Source organism: Arvicola amphibius, chromosome 3 (assembly GCF_903992535.2).
Source record: "Arvicola amphibius chromosome 3, mArvAmp1.2, whole genome shotgun sequence".
Taxonomy (NCBI): Eukaryota; Metazoa; Chordata; class Mammalia; order Rodentia; family Cricetidae; genus Arvicola; species Arvicola amphibius.
In genome coordinates this window covers 160,725,307-160,733,889 of record NC_052049.1, presented here as the reverse complement: position 1 = coordinate 160,733,889, position 8,583 = coordinate 160,725,307, and the positions used below count along the sequence as shown (strand labels likewise).

General features: G+C 38.3%; 1 pseudogene; it reads right to left on the bottom strand.

The window, feature by feature from the left end:
• Positions 1-7,826: 7,826 nt before the first annotated feature.
• Positions 7,827-7,981, bottom strand: LOC119810962 (annotated as a pseudogene).
• Positions 7,982-8,583: the final 602 nt, after the last annotated feature.

Here is an 8,583-nt window from a genome sequence, read left to right as displayed (position 1 = left end):
TAGAAGGCAAAACACGAGTAATCATCCCTGTAATCATTTCTGTGCATTTTCTTGACAATGGTCGTGTCTGGGGATCACAATTAGTGGTTCTATTAATAGCTGCCACTGTTTGTGGTAGACTTGAGGCAGTATTTGTCCTCCAACTTGGTCACTATTCAGGCACCCATCTTTTTTTTAATACATCTAGTCAAAGACACAGATGAAACCAACTGTCTTTCAGTTATACAAAGAGGACAGTTGTAAAAGTTGCAAATAACAGCAGGGACTTCGTTTTAGTATGAGTCCCTGTAAAGCTTCTCAGTAGGAGGGAATCCTGCTTTCTTTTTTATACTGGTCCTTCCTTTTGCTCTTTCCACATGGTGAGTGGCTGCTGGTGGGGTTGGGGATGGAGATGCTTGTTCATCCTTTTCAAAATTCTTGCAGGATACTGCAAAGTTCTAGACTCTGCTCTCATAACATCTGGACTTCCAATCAGGACAGAGGTAAGCTTCCTTTTCCACTTCTCTCTTTCTTTCCCTCTCCCTCTCCCCCTTTCTTTCTCATGGTGGGGATGCTGGACATGCGCTCTCTATCACTGGGCCACATCCTTAGTTACTGTCTACTTATGAAATGTAAACCTTTACGGGCCATGTTTAATATGAACTGTCAGACTGTCCTATGGGAAACACTTTCCAGATTTTACTCTGCGATATATTACTTTCTTTTTTTCTGTGGCTTTAAAATGATTTTCAAAAATTAATATGCTATGACTTTATTACAATTTGGTTCTTATGACAGGGATACCAATGTAATAATGGTGGTGCGTGCTCTAACAGCCATACAAAGTGAAGCTTATCACCATGAACTCTGAGTCATTAATGAAAGGCTTGGTACCATGTGAACTTCAGTGGAGCCGGAAGGAAAGGCATAGACACCAGGCATAAAAAGTTTGCCTCAAAGTAAGCTGGGTATTATGTCCTTCTGAGAACCTAATAGTTAGGTATTTTCCTTTGTGTATTTCTATGGGACATAAAATGACTTTTAGTGTTTTATTTCTTCCTTAATTTCATATCTTCTAAGCAACTACGTGACAGGAATCTTTTCATACTTTTCTCAAATCCCCTTAGCTGAACACATAGCAGGTATTCAATAAGTACTCATGGTCTGCACAATCTGAACAGATAAATACTGGTACTTGAAACATATGTTCCTGGGTTTTTAATCATGCTTATTGATACTCAATGTCATGCAGACTTCATAGCATGCAGTTTCTTTCTTCCTTGTTCCCTTTCTCTCCTAAATGCTTTCAATAGCACAGGTGGGCAGTGGGGGCTCACAATCAGAAATCTTCCAGGTTAAGTGAGTCAGTCAAGCTAAACCAAAAACCTGTTCAGGGCCAGGGAGAAGGAAAGACTCAAAGACAGGGGACCTTGCATAGGATGCCAGAGTCCAAATGGGACGAGGAGGCTGTTCTTGTGTCTTAGAGATGCCAGAGTCCAAATAGGACGAGGAGGCTGTTCTTGTGTCTTAGAGATGGGTAAGTGAAGGCAAGGGTGAAGCACCAGCGAGGCAGACTCTCAGCTAATGCTCAGGCCCTTGGATGTGGAGTGGGTGATGGAGCAGATTGGGTATCGGCTAGAGCAAGAGGAGCCGATGATGTAAATAAGTGTGGTGAAGAAATCAGAGTCAGTTCCTTACTGTTGGACAGGACCTGTAAAGATGTAAGAAAGCAACGCAACTGTAATGTATATGCAGTTGTAGCTTGGTCCTCTGGTGGGACTCCTAACAATGGGAACAGGGCTGTAGGACGTTCTTAGAGCTGGTGGTTACCTGCCTACTGGGGCGTGGCCTCTTATACTATACATGCTGATGAAGAGCCTGCATCAGCCCTCTTTTCTACGTTTTTGTTTGTGATGTGGGTATAATTAGCACAAGCTTTATTTTCCTTGTTACTCCCCACAGGTAGATTATTTATACAGGTTGCAGCAGCCATATTAGCTGCTTTCTTTATTTTCTTTCCCTAAAAATTTTCACCTTTTCACATAAATAAAGCCTCTTAGCTTTTCATTGGAATATCTGAATTGGCAGCATCACAACTCTTTGAGCACTGGGGCTGTTATTAAATAATTCAAGGTTATGCGAGCCCAGCATGGAGTTGTGCAATACTAAGGCAGTCCATCTGATGAGCGAGGCAGCCTCTAAGTGATCAGTGTTTGGTCGCTTAAACTGATGAATACCCTGGGCAAAGGAATGATTTCTGTCCTGTGTAGGGAGTAAGATATTGCAAGACTTTATCACTCTGCTCAGAATGACAAGCACTTTAAGACTTACAACATTTTACTTCTGGTATTTTTTTTGTTTAATACTTTGGAGCCACAATTACGGTGAGCAATGCAAAGGATGGAGAGAATGGCAGATAAGAAGGATGCCTAAACACAGATGAAGCAATCACTGTGAGTCACGGGCGAAGAAAGTGCCAGGTTGGAGAGGTGTGGTTTAAAGATGGTACTATCTCGGGAATGTTAGGCATTTCATCACCAGAAAATCTAATGCAATGCTCTGTAGAAACAGATTAAAGAGGGGACATGCCATTTAATTATCTCAGTGGTGCCTTTAGAGCATTTCATAAAGATGCCAACTGACGCTAAAGACTCTTGACGTGGAGCAGAAGGGGAGGTCCTTAATGTGCTAATAGCCTCCGGCTAGACACAGCAAACATCCTATGGAACTGTGTGACTTTAGAAATATTATCAGTCAGGACAAAAGTTGGTAATTATTTCTGCAACCTTTAGGTAGTGTGCCTGAAGACCAAATATCTACAATAAACCAGATTAAAAAAAGAAAGAATTGGTGTAAAAAGATGTTTGTCTTTAGCTGCGGACGACATGAGGTCATGATGAGGCCAGAATTTAACATAGAGGTATTTTAAAGTGACTTAGAACTAAATGAGGACAATGTGACAGGTTGCTATGTGGTCTCGTTCTGTAACTTTCCCTTCTCATCCAGGTGACAAAATTCGTTTAATTATTAATAATAAAATTATCATATTTTTTACCAAGCTGTTTTCATAAGAAGTCACTTTATTATCTCTCCAAATGAAGCTTCTATAAGCTTATGACACATTTTTCGAAGGAGATTCATAACACAAAATAGAAATGGGCTGGGAGCCAATAGGTTTGCTGTTCCTCTAAACATTCCTTTTCATCAGTTTATGCAGAATCATCACGCCAGAATATTCACTTATTCAAGTAACACAAATTAACATTCTTCATTTGCAAGAGAGTTCCATTCCCCCTTATTTGCCTGACATTCTGAGTCTTCAAATTATTATTATTGTCAACATTACCTTCATGCATCATTGAACCTCTTTTGAGTCATTGATCCAAATTTTCAAATAGGAACATTTTCTCTGCATGAAACTTATAACAGAGAATACTAACCTCACAATTATAAAAGTATAAATGGTGGGTAATTCACCATCAGAAACAAAAAGTACATTCTGTTATCTGAAGCAAGTATAGAAAGAACTGATCAGCACTCCTTCATAAGGTCCACAACTTTGTAGTTGGTGATCACTACCATACATGCATCAAGGAAAAACAACTTGTTTTATTTCATGACTTTCCAGAATTCTGGTTAGCATAATTTTTCCACTGATTTTGCTTCCCAAACTTTCATGTTGCTGTAGATCTCTTTGTTGGTCACTGTAGACACAGAGGTCTGAAGCTCACCACTTCAGGAAATATGTAGGTTAAAGTTACACCAGCGTATCCCAGTATCCTAGCACTTAGAAGCAGAAGTATAAATATTTCAGAGCCAGCCTCCCTGCTTTGTAAAAATTTCCTCCAAATTTAAGCATTTAAGCTCCTTAAAACTCAGGAAGCAAGCAATTCACTACTCTTAGGAAGTTCCTGAAATGCAGAAGACTCATATACCTGCTCCTGCAATTATTAGCAACTGTTGGGGAATAGAGACTCTAACCAGCTGAGCTCCCTACCAGTTTTGCAGAGAGCTCCAAGGATAAGTCTTGTCAATATTGGGATGTGTTTTTTGAGGTTGTAATTGTGTTAGAGACATCCATGCTCCTGTCAGTTGCTTGGCACTCATACTCTCTAATTAAGTCCTGTAAATTGATTGGTTCATCAAGTAGTACTTTGATGAAATCATTTCTTTGATCTTTTGTTGATGCCCTATTTGGGGTAAATCCATGTTTGTACCTCACCAAGTCATCTAACGCTTGGCTACATATACTTAGTGAGTTAAGTGCCAACCTTGTCTCCAGATAATACAAGAAAAAATGATAATGATTTGAAAAATATGAGAACCTACTTACTTCTAGCTTGTCTTTGGATATCTATTTTTCTCTGAGGGGAAACTCAAAGCGGTTTCCTGGTGTGAGCCTGGACTTGAAGTTGACATCACTGTATTGGATGATTTTTCATGTGTGGTCAAAGTTTAATGATGATTCTCATTTAGATGTCATTGTGAGTGAGAAAGCAGAATTGCACAGAACCCTTTCTCCCAAGACAATCATAATTTTTAACTACCTAGTTCTTACCTCAGATTCTCTATTTCCAAAAGAATCCTTAGTTTAAGGGAAACTTTTCCAGTGTTTTCAAATGACTACTTTAGATCTTGGTTGTTACAAGGATCAAGACAGAAAGTTATTTGGTGATTTTTTAGGTAAAGAAAGAAATCAAAGCCTTCAATTTGCCTTTAAAAATATTCAAACTTGGGGAAATCTTCAGATTTTGGGTCAACCATGTACATTTAGATTTCTGCATTTTGAAGGCACTGAACATTATGAAAGGGCAGGCATAGGAGATGTAAGGAAAACTCGTGTGTGTGTGTGTGTGTGTGTGTGTGTGTGTGTGTGTGCGCGCGCGCGCGCAGTGAGTATGAGTTGGGGAGACATACATACAGAGACATGAAAGAGCTCTTCACATCTATTTGGTAGCTCATTTTCATTGCTAGCCTTATGTGTCTTGGCTTTGAAGTAGAACTTTCTGGTATTTTCAGCTTGGAGCAAATCAGAGAATTCTAATGAGTTTCCTTGATATTTACTTTGACCCGATTCTGGTCAGCTTATTGCTTTTTTTTTTTTTTATCTTCTCATACTCCAAAAGCAGAGTACTAGGAAGAAACCCCCTCTTGCTCATTAGGCCTTCGGTGAGTAGTCTTAACTCAAAGATTTCTAATTAAGATGCAAGATCATTAGTGTGAATCCTAACAGAGGCTTTTCTTCCCAGCCAGTGCTGTAATGGTTGTTCCAGGCACTCTCCTGCATCCGCCTCACTGAACATTCCATGTTCTTGGCAGTTTCTCCGCAGCAGAGGGTCTTGACTGGTACCCAAGCTTCTGTCTGAGGGCAGGGAGATAGGATACAGGCCTGAAGAAATGAAGAGGAGAAGCAAATTGCAAAGGCAACATTTTTTTTTTTTTTTTTTTTTTTTTTTTTTTTTTTTTTTTTTTTTTTTTTTTTGCTGCTAGTCCCAGACCCACAGAGTGAATGGTGCTAATGGAGAAAGAAGAGGACACTTAGACTCATGGGAAAGACATTATTATATATTTTACAGTTCTTTACCAAGGAGGGAAAAAACTGAGATGGATACTCATAGATATCGGCTTAACTTTTTTGTTTTTTATTCCATTATTTTGTGCTTCAGGAATTCAAATAACTATATAACCTTCACTATTGCAAAACCCACTTTAATACCAGCTACCTTTCCCATATTTCTGACATTTTAAGTAGAGATATTTACTCCTATTGAGTGATGTGATATTATAGATAATGTTAGCTAAATTATTTTATTTTGAATATAAAAATTATGATTAATTGAATCTTTAATTGTGCACGGATTCATGGGGAATTTACCTCCCAGTTAGTCATGCTTATGACTTGTTTTATGTATGGCATGTTAATTAGACCAAACGTTAGAGCTGTAGTCAAGAGCAAGTAAAAATATGGAGCTTGTGTACTTCCATTGCTAGTCTTTAATCTTAGGAATATTAATGGGGGATTTAAATCAGAAGCAAGAAGAATGTAATGACTCTGTAGACACTTGAGTGGAAAATGTGCGCTCATTGATTTGCTTCTCCTCTCTGTCATCTGAACTTTTGACTCATTTCAATTGTCACAATGTAATTACTTTTTCTATTAAAGGAGTTGGGGCTAATAGAATAAAAATACTTTCTTTCATAATTAGAATTGCTGGGTTTCTGGGAGAAGATGGTTATTTGGGTTATTTGTAATTTCAAATTCAGTTAGCTGCAGTGGCAAATGATTATAATTTACATATACATATTGATCTTTCATCTTATTAATTTACCATGTTGGAACTATTTGAGGGTGACATATGAGTATTGACTTCATTCTGGGTTTTGATGTATAAGTGTCATCTAAGACAGAAAGTTTAGAGAGAGAGGAAATTTATGCTATGCTGTGATCAGAGATGGAAGGCTTAACCCTGTGGTAAGATGATAAGGAGTTTACTCTACATCCCGATCTCGATGCCTATTTCACAAGGAATGTTACTAACTTTAAGGCATCTATTCATCATGGTAGACCAAAAAGAGTAGTGTGAGGGATAATCTTGTTTGTCAACTTGACAGATGTGGGAAGAGGAAACCTTAGTTGAAGAACGGGCTTACTCAGAGTGGCCAGTGGACATGGCTATGGGACACTTTCTTAACTAACTGCTAATTGATGCAGATCTGTCCAGCCCAATGTGGGCAGTGTAATCCCTTGGCAAGTGGGCTGGGCTGTCCTAGAAAAGTAGCAGAGAAAGCCAGGGGGAACAAGCTAATATGAAGCATTCCTCTGTGGTTCTAGTTCACTTCCTTCCTTGAGTTCTGCTTCAATTTCTCTCCTTAATGTATTGTAACCTGTGAGGTAGAATAAATCTTTTCCTCCTCAGGTTGTGTTTGGTCAGTGTTTTATTACAGAAACAACCGAGAAAAATAAAGATAAGTGGTAAAGGAAAAGCTGAAGTCAAGGAAGAGTTATTACAAAGAAATATCTAGTATGCTTTAAGTTTTTATATAGACATGGTTATTGGATTGTATCTGGATAGGGCCAATTGCTGTATTTTTTCATTGAGATGACTTATCACCCAATAAATCAAATTTCTCATAGTTTTGTAAAAATATAAACATACACATTTTTAAGTCAGACAAAACTTAGACTACAGATTCCACTGTCATGGCTCACATACAAATGGTTGTCTATTTAAATATATATCAGCGCTAGGGTTGCAAGGCAGTGGCACAGACTTTGCTTTACATATGCAAGGTCTTGAGTTTAGTCCCTAGAACTTCAAAAGTAAAAGTAAAAAAAAAATTAACATATACAAAAAATGTAGCTCAATAGAAAACAGTGGTTTTCACATTTGTGTGCACATTGCAACCACCTGAGGGCCTCGTTAAATTCATAGTCTGCACTCCACCCTTAGAGTTCCTAATACATTCCCAGCTGTGGCTGAGACTGCTCTCTGGGGTCCCATATCGAGAACCATGGTATTAGAAGATGCCTATGAGATTTTAAGAAAGAATTTCCTTACTATACATTAGCTCTCAGTTCGGCCAGGATTTCTGAATTGCTGTTGTTGAGCCCATCTAAAACGGCAGCAGGAATATTTGCTAAAGTTACAATGAGATGTGTTTGCAGTCACTTTCATAGTAGACATGTTCTGTACATATATCAGCAATCATTTACAACATGTATTTAAGACATAAGGTTAAATAAATATATGTGACCCACATATGTCTTTATACCTATGTATAATTAGATGTCTAAGACTATTATTGATGAAGGTATAACTTTAAGATGAATTTTTTTTTTCAACAGGGGAGAGTGTGAATGTATTTCTCTTACTGCCACAGATCATACAATGAATTTCACTTTGGGACATCTCAGGGCTCACCACACCCAGAGTGCAATACATGAGCCTCGCCCCGAGAAAACCATCTTCACAATCCTGGTATTCCCCTGCCAGGTAAGGATTTTACTGTTGATCTTTGTGATTTGCATACCTAAATTCTTTTTGAAGTTTACATTGGATTCAGTTTTTGAGTAAATGTTGGAAGTTGGAGTATATCTCCAAGGGTTTTATGCAAGGTTCCTGTGGTAAGTGAAGATCTACATCACTGGCTCTTCTGAGAAAAGCTTGAAAACAGTAGATATTTTGGACAATTATATCCTCCTATTGAAGTACTTCAATGCTGAAATGTTTTCATCTCTGAGGCAGTCTTAAAATTATGAATCTTGTGTGTATCTATAGCTAGATGTGACTAGTTGCTTCATTTGACCGTTGACTGAGTTATATGTTTGTACTTCTTTCATTTTCCATATTTACAGGAAAGGGCATTGAACCCAGGCCCAAATATGCCAGGCAAAAGTTTCGTCACTTTTCTATATCCTCAACTCTAGTTCCACTTTTACAGGGAACGTGTATGTATTTTTGAACCAGTCTTTTATTTAAACAAAGCTTCAAACTGTCAAAGAGTACTGTCCACATGTCTGTAAAGCTCTGCCCAGCATCTGCATAGTGAAAGCAGATGTTCACCAAATGGCAGCAAAACATCTGTGTCAGTGGTCCATGGGTC